General features: G+C 33.5%; 1 protein-coding gene across 1 annotated transcript in view; it reads left to right on the top strand.

Annotated features, from left to right (window-relative positions):
- Positions 1–11,404, top strand: part of taf3 (TAF3 RNA polymerase II, TATA box binding protein (TBP)-associated facto) — a 996,662-nt gene that overhangs the window by 770,022 nt on the left and 215,236 nt on the right. The window lies entirely within an intron of this gene.

The raw sequence follows: 11,404 nt of genomic DNA, 5'->3' as shown, positions 1-11,404 counted from the left end.
GTGTTGTCGAATGCTACAATGTTACACTTGCCTGTCATATTTCAGCAAACAAAGTCTTGATTTTTAGACTCTTTCCTTTTCCCAATGAAGTAGCTAGTCAAACGGTTTAAAACCGTATTGAAATGGTTCGCGATTCAGTCTGAATGATTTGAACTGCTCCCTCACAAAGGGAATCGTTTAGATATGAAGTTATTTATAGCCACTCGTAGTCTAGAGGACTTTACCAAAGTTATTTTAAATGATACAGTCATATAGCCTTATGGACACAATAATTGTTCTGTTTCGGAGATGTTTTTTAAAAAAAATTAAAATAACATGTATTAGATTAAATTAGCCTACAGCTGACTATTTATCATATTTCATTTTTATTTGTAAAGTAGGCTAGACTAGCTTGCCCAAAACATTGTTTCTTTTGGGTTTATCCGGCACAAAACATTACAGAGTGACAGAAATTCCTGGATACGTAAATTCACTTTTGACTGCTGATTGGAAACGGTGGAGCGTTTTTTGAATCGGTTCTTTTGAAACCAAACGATTAAATGAATCATACATCCCAAACTGTAGCAGGTGACTGTTCTGCCAGCCGGTGGCGCTAAATCACAAAAATACGACGAAGAGCTTTTCTGAGGATATCATTTTATAATTTATACCCATGATGTGTCTTTCTAAAAGTGTTTAATGATCGAAAAAAATAATTTATTTTATTTTATTGATGAAGCAACATAATTTGAGTAAAATAAATTATTAAAAGTGTATATTGTTGCCATAGTGATATGGCACAATGTATCAGCATAAGCATGCTGCTTGAGAAACATTTTATTTATTTTATTTAATTTTGTTTGCTTTATTTTATTGAAGCAAATTTGAGTAAAATAAATTATAAAACGTGTGTATATATATATATATATATATATATATATATATAGAGTGATATGGCACAATTTATCAGCATGAGCAGATACAGTTTGAGAAACTTTTTATTTGATTTTATTTTATTGATGAAGCAACATATTGTAAATTTAAATGTTGTGTATATATAGGTGCCATAGTGATACAGCATGTGCAAATACTGTTTGAGAAACATTCAGGTATACCTTTTCAAAATAACTTCAGCAAATAATCTTTTTTTTTTTTTTTTTACCTCTAAATGACAATTCACCATGTGTCAACTTTCTACAAAAGCCAACAGATAAATCAGCCTTAGAAACAATATGGTGTGGATATGCAGTGTATACTCTATACTGTCACTGTATAGCTGTTAACCTAGTTATAAACATAAAATAAAGTAGGCAATTCATGTTATAAGCAGCTAAATGACAACCAGTTAACCAGCCACAGATGGAAGATTGATTTGTATGGTGCATTTTTTTGTAGTAGTCATGCATGGAAAGGAAAACGTGCTGAATTGTGGAGGATATTTTTTTTTGGGAGGGAAAGTAAGTGAACAACATTAAAGAGAGAGAGATGAAGGAGAAATAGGGAGGGGTTGAAATATGGGGGGATGGGACAGAGAGTAAGAGAATTGTAATTGTTGCGTTGCATCAGGGAACGTGCCTTCACTCTATATTTCTGTTGCCATGGAAACCTGTGAGGGAGCTGGCGGATGTCTGGGAGACCCCCAGCGAAAGTCCTCCACACTCTTTCACACACACACACACACACACACACAGAGAGAGAGAGAGAGAGAGAGAGAGAGAGAGAGAGAGAGAGAGAGAGAGAGAGAGAGAGAGAGAGAGAGAGAGAGAGAGAGAGAGAGAGAGAGAGAGAGAGAGAGAGAGAGAGAGAGAGAGAGAGAGAGAGAGAGAGAGAGAGAGAGAGAGAGAGAAATCCTGTGTGGTTGTGTGGGCATGTCTGAATAAATTTCATTTTAATTATTTGAATCGAATCCAAAGCTTTGGAAAGAAGCGATTGTTGTGTCTGTTATTTAGATTTATGATCAAATCCCACGGATTTGCCAAAAGCCCCACTTAATCTCAGTTAATAAAAGCTCCAGGGAAATTAACTCATCTCTTAATTTTATTTTATCTAATGAGATTGATTTACACCAATTATGACAGAATGAAACACTGACTGTAGAATATGACTGTGAAACGGTCTTTAGATCATGATCGAGATATGCTAGCATCACTTTTTTTCTTCTTTTACTCCGGATATACCAGATCTATATCTGCTAAATGATATCGCAGGGATACTTACATTCATGGTTCATAAATTGAAGTACAAAAATCATAATTCCAAAGTAAAACCTTAGATGAAAAAACGTGACACTTTACTTAAATTTAAAATGCAGTTGTTCCCAAGCATTTCTTTCAGCTGAACTTCTTTTGACCTAATATATTTAATAATGAAGTCAATAATTGAACAACATATTTGCATATTCACATTTCTCTGATGTTGATTAATGCACTCAAAAAATTATCCAGGCCCTTTATAGATATGACACATTAAAATTCTGTCCACTTAAACATATCTAATTTTGTCTTAATTGTGTTCAATCAACCTAATATATTTAAAAGTGAAGTTTACTTAATTAATTTGTGTTAAAAGTACATTGAATATTTTTGTTGACATAACTAACTGGACAGTGGATCTGTAGTTCCCAGCATGCTTTGCAAGGGACTCCATTAGGAGAGTACATTTAGGGATTAAGGGATTTTTTTTGTAAAGGGGAAGATTGTGTTAATGTTAGTGTTTAATGTTCAGTTGTTGGACATTTAGAGGAGTTTCTGTAATGTTTTGGAAATGTTTTGGTTACCACAATGCTGAAGAGTGGCACCTGTGCTTATTTGGGCACTGGGTGACCTATGCTAATGTCTGGATTGACACCAGCCTTTTCTTATATTTTCATTATATGCATTGTGTATGATGATGAATGAAACTGCATATAATTGATTTTCAGGTAACACTTTACAATAAAGTTCATTAGTTAACATTAGTTAAATACATTAGTTAACATGGACTAATAATGAACTGCACTTATAAACCATTTATTTATCTTTGTTAATGTTAATGTCAACATTTACTAATGCATTATTAAAATCTTGTTAACATTAGTTAATGCACTGTCAACTAACATGAAGAAACCATGATCAGCTGTATTTTTATGAACTAATATTAAACAAAGATGAACAAATACAGTAACAAATGTACTGCTCCTGGTTAATTCTTGTTAGTTAATACATTAACTACCTTATTGTAAAGTGTTACCAATTTTCCAATTAAATGTTTTAATTTAAGTTTGACAAGTATAAAAAAAGTCATGATATAAATATAATTTAAACTGTATTTGATAAAATAGTTGTACCAACTCGATTACATTGTCTAAAATTGAGTTGGACCAACTTGTTGCATGAATAATTTTTTTATGAGTTGGGGCTACACAAATTTATTGGATGGAAAACCTGCCCTCAATTAAATGGAGTTTGTCCAATGAGTTATTGTTTTTGAGTGTGGTCACATGACATGCAGGTAAACAAATAAAATATTTAATCTTTTTTAGTGTGTGTTGATTTGTTTTCATTTATTTGTTTTAATTTGACATTTTTATGATTTAATTAACCATTAGCTTTTCATGAACTCACAAACCCCCTGCAGTTTCCGAACCTTTGGGAAACTCTGACTTAATGTTTAATGCCCTTCATATTGTGGAACATTATTTATTTTTTATGTATTTTTTATATCAATATGGTATCAATATAAGATTGTATTCAAATTTCAAATCAATATGATACACATACACATATGTTTACTGTATATGTATGTATGTGATTTGATTTTACTTGTATAATTAAAAAATAAATAAACATAATATTGAAGATGTGATTTTGAAGAAGTGTGTGATCTTGCTTATAGTTTTGAGAAAATTTAGCGTCATCTCAGGAAATGTGTGCTGAGAGAAACTAATTAGATGCGTTGCAAAACCCAAAAGCTTAGACACCATCTGTGCTAACAAAAGCAAGTTAACTTACATTGCATTGCATTGTCTTGACTTATTTTCAGCAATGGATAACATTATTTAATCCAATTAGACTTTAATAATAAGTTATTTTTTAATAAGCAGTAATAATAAACTCTGGAGTAAGATCTTTTATCTGCTATACAACAAAACAAAACAATCTGCATTTCAAATTGTTTATGTTGCGTGGAAAACATAGAGTGCAAATGTAACATAAGGCCTGTTGACGCTTAAAGGAAATGATAGGAAACCACTTTCTCTATTATTGCTTCTGCTTGTGTTATTTTTACAGGAAGTATGAATAAATATGAAACAGTTTTCTCCAAACCATCTCTGTTTAAGCAGTTTGCATGCTGAGATTGTACTGAGTCATTCACAGTGAATACAAATGAAAGTACAACACACAAACACACACACACACACACACACACACACACACACACACACACAACAAACACGCACACACACACACACACACACAGATTGCTGGAATGCCCCATGCAGTGAAATATCCAGCCGCGTGACTGAATTGGCTGTTGAGAGAAACTGTGGAAACGTTTAGTGAAAAAATATTCAGTCAGTGATACTTTAAAACAGCTTGCAGGAAAACCTAAATACAGTGGTTCATTTGAATGAAAACATTTTAGTGAAGGTTGTATCGGTTTAACTGAAATGTTTTTCACAATTTTATTTTTATTTTTGAGCAAATAATATTCAGTTTGTTTTCACTATTACAGCACTTTTCCAAAACACTCCCCCATGACTGGAACAGACAGGAAATGATGTGTTGTGCCTTTGTGCCAACTGAGAGATTATGTGTCATAGGATAGAATGAAAACAAACAGAATCAAACACAATTTATCGCTAATGTGTATTTAAAAAATCACATGATAAACATGCATTTGTAAAGAACAATAACAAATTAAATCTCATATACAATTTAAAATGGTTGTTTATACAGTAATTAGAAGAAATGGAGAATCTCAGATGTTTACTGAAAAACAGGCATAGCCGACTGAAAATCTTGCTCTTCGCTGTCGCTTTTAAATCTTATTATACAGATTGTGCCAGATTTGGCTTCTGTGTTTAAAATTGTCTTGTTTATTGCATATCAAGATTTTTAATGAATAGCAAATACTATATTGAACTTTTCCTCACACCAAACTATATGGATTCAGAATAGCCAAATGGACCATTTAACACGCCATTGAACATTTTTGGAACTCAAAAGACTCAAATCAACCCTGAAGCCCATTTTTATCTTTTAGCATCTGTCTTTGACATCTCAAAGCCTCCACCTACTTCTTCACTCTATAGTCTTTTCAGTATTTCAAAAAGGACTAATAGTGCATCTTGAGGACTTAAAAAGCTGAAATCTGCAAGCTATTGTCTGAACATGAATTGAATCGCCTACTTCATGTCATTTATTCATGTCACTTTAATATTTTCCCCATGGAGCGCAAAATGAATAAACATGCATCATAAAATGAAAGTGGATGGGGGCCGACTATTTGAGGATAAAAGCTGGCTCCAAAAAGTGCTCAAAAAGGAGTTCTGTGTGTCACAAATGATTAAATATTAAATTAGTCTTTGTTTGAAATTGAATGGGGACAGTCTGTCAAGCTGCACGAACATTCCGCTAAATAACTCCTTTTGTAAAAAAAGAAATTCATATAATGATGCAATTATTATTAATAATATTTCTGAAGTTATTAAATGTCAAATTAGTATTTGAGCTTGACAGTCTGCATCCAATTTCATTGTATGGAAAAGAGCGGCATGAACATTCTGCTGAATAACTCCTTTTTTCAGTATAAATAATAACAATAATAATAATCACCATCATTTAAATTTGAAGTTATTAAGTATTGAATTTTTAGTATTAGTTTGAGCTTTATAGACAGACCCCTATGCAATGTTATTCAATTTTTTGGATAAACTATAATTGTTTTTTGTTTGGTGATTTTCTGTTGCTCACTTGAAATATTGTGCACTATTTTTAGATTATATTTAATGCCGACTATGACTCCAAACCCTTATATAAACACCTAATTATTGTGACATCTTTAACTTTTTAAAACCTTGTCTGCAAAATAATTACATGCAAATAAAATGAGATATTTTGTATGAAAAGCATCCCTTTAAAAATATACACAACTGTAACAGAATAATGAATTGCTTTGAGTAGAGTAAACTTAAACTAAACAAATTAGTTCAATCAAATGAACTTTTATGAGTTTTTAGATCTCCTTTATCTTTTGAGTTCACAAAACAGACACATTTTAAGTAATCGGAATTGTTTCATTTAATCTAGACAAACTTAAAGGGGTCATATGACAGTTCTAAAAAGAACATTATTTTGTGTATTTGGTTTAATGCAATGTGTTTACGCGTGTTTTTAGGTTAAAAAAAGTCATTATTTTACACCTAGCATACATTATTGTTTACTTTCTGAAACATGTCGATTTTTACAAAGCTCATCGTTCTGAAAAGCTTGGTGTGCTCTGATTAGCCAAAGATCCTGTGCATTGTGATTGCCCTGAATACCGTAAGCATGTGATAGATATGTCACACCCCTTACCATATTTGGAACATCAGCTCCCAAAGCAATACTGCAAAGTGATAATGTCGGTACTATCTTATCAATTTGAGCCCGAATCTGATCCGGAAAAGACAGATGACCAAGCTGATCGATCAACTTTGCCAGTGCAACTGGACCAGAACATATTAGGTTGATAAGTTTGCATTTGTGATTGTATAAAAGACAAACAAGCGCTACTCTACTGCTCAAAATTCTCGTTTGAATAGTCAGCAATTTCTAAAAAAATGAAAACATACTTACAGGATGTGTCTGTGAGTCAGAAGCGCCAGACTGTACTTACAAAGATGGAATTGCCCCACTTTTTAGAATCAGCCTTTGTGCACAGCCGGCCTTACTCTCCCAGGTTCTGAAAAAAACTATCATATTGTAAAAAGTCCTAAAACAGTCGAATATTTGGGTTGTACTGTTCTGGAACAGTGTTGCAAACAAAGCTTTACCCCTGTTTTCTAATTGAGTCCTCTTTCGGAAGGCCAAACAAAGTAGTTTGGCTTTCGCAACGAAAACGCCATGGCGCCATGGCGGCGTCAGCAGCAAATAATAGCAGCGAATAAAAGTTACACCTTCTTTCTTTGCGTATACATTTGGGCGGTATTATGAAACTCTGCTCCCACATGACTTAAATGAAGCGTTTTAGGAAGGCGTGGCTGAGCCTTAACTTTTACAAAGAATATCTGTTTGGGTTTGAGACTTTGAGCTTTGTAATTCTGCAGATCTTATACATGCACAAACAGCTACATAACACAATAAAGATAAAGAAAACAAGAAATTGCATCATGATCCCCTTGAAATTGAACTGAAACTGGGCTGGGATTTCTATTTCCCAGCATGCTTTACCGTGAAAGTAAATGCTAAAATTAAGTGTTAGGGTAAACGTACTGTACCTATTAAGCTCAAGTACCCATTAAGCACACTACTATCTTTGAGCTCAGATTATAAAAATATATATATTTATCATCCTTTTAAATTATTTAGACATCAATGTCTTAACCAATTGATGTGTTTGTTACTATATACCTCCTGTAATTTCAAGCTAATCAGACCATTACACACTGAGATATGGATGTGTTCACACTCCCTGGTGGCCATTTTGAAAGCTGTCTGAAAACTTTCACCAGAAGAGGATCCCCTTAAATGTGCATTTTTTTTTAGATGTTTAACCCTTTATTTTCAATAAGTATAACTTATTACAAAATTAAGAGATTAATGTTTAGACTGCATATTATAACCTGGGACCTGGATGTGGGAAATAATTACAGTTAGATCCAAAAGATAGTTTTAGCAACATAGCGCAGGTGCTACGGAATATTGTTAGCTTACTAGCATAAGATTGTGTGCTACACTAATATATTACTTCACAGGCATTACTGGCTTAAATCCATTATTATAAATTTACAGTTTATTGATGTTCTGTGGTTTTACACTAAAGACTTCATATTATTTTAAGGTGAGCTTAAAGGGTGCACTACTATGAAAATCACAGCTTCAGTGTGACATCAATAAGAAAAAGTACTTTCATAGATACTTTCAATAAAAGCTGTTCATATTGAAATATGTATGAACTTACTTAATACATGACCTAGATTATTTATTTAGCAAAATTGTCCTTTTAAATTAAATTTAATAATATTTATAAATTTAAAAAAAGGTTTGCTGTTCCAATAAAGCTCAGTGCGCTTCCTTTAAGCTCGTCTACATTAAATGTCTATGTAAATACTTTAAATATTAACTCATGGTTGTCACTTCAAGTTAATCTTTAGAAAATGATTCTTTAGAAATGTTGAATTTTTCCAAAAAAACATGATGTGAGCTTAATGGCAACAGGGGTGTGCTTAAAGGGTACAAACACGTACATGTAACAGCCAGACTTTTTGCATTTAATTATGTATATCTTAATTTAAATGCTTTTGTCATTTAAAATAAAATAAAATATTATTGTGTGAGAGATTAATATTTAATTTGAACATAACTTCTTGTACTCAAACCAGTTACCCTGTGCACTAAAATGTCTCAATGTAGACTTTGGTAATAGGTTTGTTTATCCTACTGTATATAATGTTTAATATAATTTTTTTGCAAGATTATGTTAAGTGGGAGATTTAGTATAGAGTTTAATGTTTTGTGTTGCTAATTTGTTTTTTGTTTGTTTTGTTGTTGTTGTTGTTTTTATTTGGGGGGGGGGGTTACCATAGTGACAAGTGGAGCATGAGTTTAGTTTGATAATGAGAACAGATTTATTTTAAATGCTCATACTCATTCAGCAATTGCTATGCTATGCTAATGCTTTTTGTTTTGCCAATTAGCGACTTAACAATTGCTGAATTAGCTAGATAAGGCTAGCAAAGTTTCCACTGCTAAAATTTTTAAAATTGAGATTACATGATTATTTTAAGTTAAATGTTCAAATTAGTTTACTCGGTTATTTCAAGTGAAGAGCAATTAAAATGTATGTGTACAAAATACAAATCTGCCAGTTCTGCTTACTTAAACCTTGAATTTCTCAACTTAAACATTTTGATTGAACTGATTACCTCAACAACAACAAAAATGAGTTTTGCCAACTTATTCAGGTTCACAGTGCAGCTCTTTTCCATTGATGGAAGTTTTTAAGATGTTTATTCATGTTTGATCAGGTTGATAAATGCGCACACACCTACAGGCAAAAATGCAGTTACAAGGTAGCAACAGAGTGCTGAAGTGGAGCTTGATTCTTTTTCCATGATGAGTCATTTCACACAATGTCGAAGATCAATATGACTAATACTAATTATGCCTTTGCATTTTACAAAGAGCCCATGCTCATTTGAATGCATGTGTTTTTCCCTGCTCAGAAAAGGGTTATTGCAGGAAAACGTTGAGGCTCATTACATTCACCTGTTATTATACTGCAAGAAATGTGATGCAAGGCTGACCTAGAACCAGCAACAAATGCATAAAGGCATCAATGATTCTTATTTTATAGACATAAATTCTATAGGATCACAGATTCCCAGCAGTGTGTGTATCTCAATGTTTGACTGATAACTCTGATATTATATGACCACCTAGCAACAGCCATTTAGAATACCTTGGAAAGTATCAATTCCGATTACATAAGCTTTCTATTCGATAGGTTTCTGATTCATTTGGGTGTACTTCAGTCATAATGTCTAATTTGCTTACATGAAAGAGCTTATGTACTCATGCTGTAAATTATACAGCACGGTGTAAAAGACATTCGTCTTAGTAATTGTTCGCTTTGTACGTTTTTGAGTCACTAAAAAGACTCAAAAGAGACGTTTCTTGCGCTTATTTCAGAACACTGTCTTTTTATTGCTTCACATTCAGTACAGGCATGCTCCCTCACTGTAAATAGGCAATTATGATTTCTTTTACACAAGTGAGTGTGCCGCTGCTTAAAAACGATGCAGTAAACACTGATTCTGGCAACCTTCTAACTAAAATATTAAAAATGTCCTTATGCAGTTGAGCTCTGCAGAACGAAGTGACATCTGCAGGACAGGCAGTTCTGTACAAATGTTTTAAAATGCTAATTATGATAGGCTTAGTATAAAGAACAATCTTATTATTATAAGAATTGGTAGTGGATTAGTTAAGAAGATGATTGGAGTTAATTAATTTTTTCCCTCTTCATAACATGTAAAACCTAGTTATTTTGATTTTGATTATGCTAAAAAATAATCCAACCTGATATAATGAGAAAATTTAACTATTTTACAAGGTGGTATGGAGCCCATAAACAGACATGAAGGGAAAAAAAATTTAATGATTGTGCGTTCTCTCATTCCGGCGAGAAACTTTGCTTGTGTTTACTCGCAAAAAGCTCAAAAGGTTTCAACAAAAGGGAACACAAAACATTTGCGAGAGAACGCAAAAGCATTGACTTATTGATTTTCCCATTTCATATTTTTTTCCCCACTATACCATGTCCCTTCAGGGGCTTTGTAAGGTGGTGATTTTGTATGAATTTGTACAAAAATGTATGATTTTTAGGGAAAAAAAGTAGGCTAAGCCAGAAGTGGTTGTGTGTGTGTGTGTGTGTGTGTGTGTGTGTGTGTGTGTGTGTGTGTGTGTGTGTGTGTGTGTGTGTGTGTGTGTGTGTGTGTGTGTGTGTGTGTGTGTGTGTGTGTGTGTGTGTGTGTGTGTGTGTGTGTGTGTGTGTGTGTGTGCGCGTGTGTGTGCACAGTTATGTGTTTATAAGAGCACAAATGTGTATAATGACATGGGTATTACAATGTAAACATAGTTTATGAGGACACTACCTGTGTCCTTGGAAACCAAATATCTTAAAAACACACTAAACTGTTTTTTTTTTTATCTTATTCCAAAAATGCGGAACGTTTTGTGATGGGTGGGTTAGGGGTAGGGTGTAGGGATATATAATATACAGTTTGTAAAGTATAAAAACCATGACGTCTATGGAGAGTCACCGTAAACCACATTTTGAATTTAAAAATTGAATATCAGTAAAGCCTTTCCACTTTATTTTATGCATCAAATTATTAATTCAATTGATTAATTGTATTTCAGATCACAATGTTAAAGGGGAGAAAGACAGTGAGAGTCTAAAAAGCCTTGGCCAAAGTTTGTTTGTTTGTTTAACTAGAGAACAGTCAGGACTTCTAACTGTGCATTTAACTCCTTTCCATCGACATAACGTAACATCCCGAACCCGGTGGTGGACACCGGAAGTAAGGGATGCCGTCAAGCTGAAGAAGGAGTCCTATCGGGCCTGGCTGGCTTGTGGGACTCCTGAGGCAACTGACAGGTACCGGCAGGCTAAACGGACTGCAGCCCGGGTGGTTGTGGAGGCAAAAACTCGGGCCTGGGAGGAGTTAGGTGAGGCCATG

This window comes from Gobio gobio, assembly GCF_949357685.1.
Source record: "Gobio gobio genome assembly, chromosome: 5".
Lineage (NCBI taxonomy): Eukaryota > Metazoa > Chordata > Actinopteri > Cypriniformes > Gobionidae > Gobio > Gobio gobio.
The sequence above is the reverse complement of the archived record's forward strand: the minus strand, read 5'-3'. Positions and strand labels throughout refer to the sequence as shown.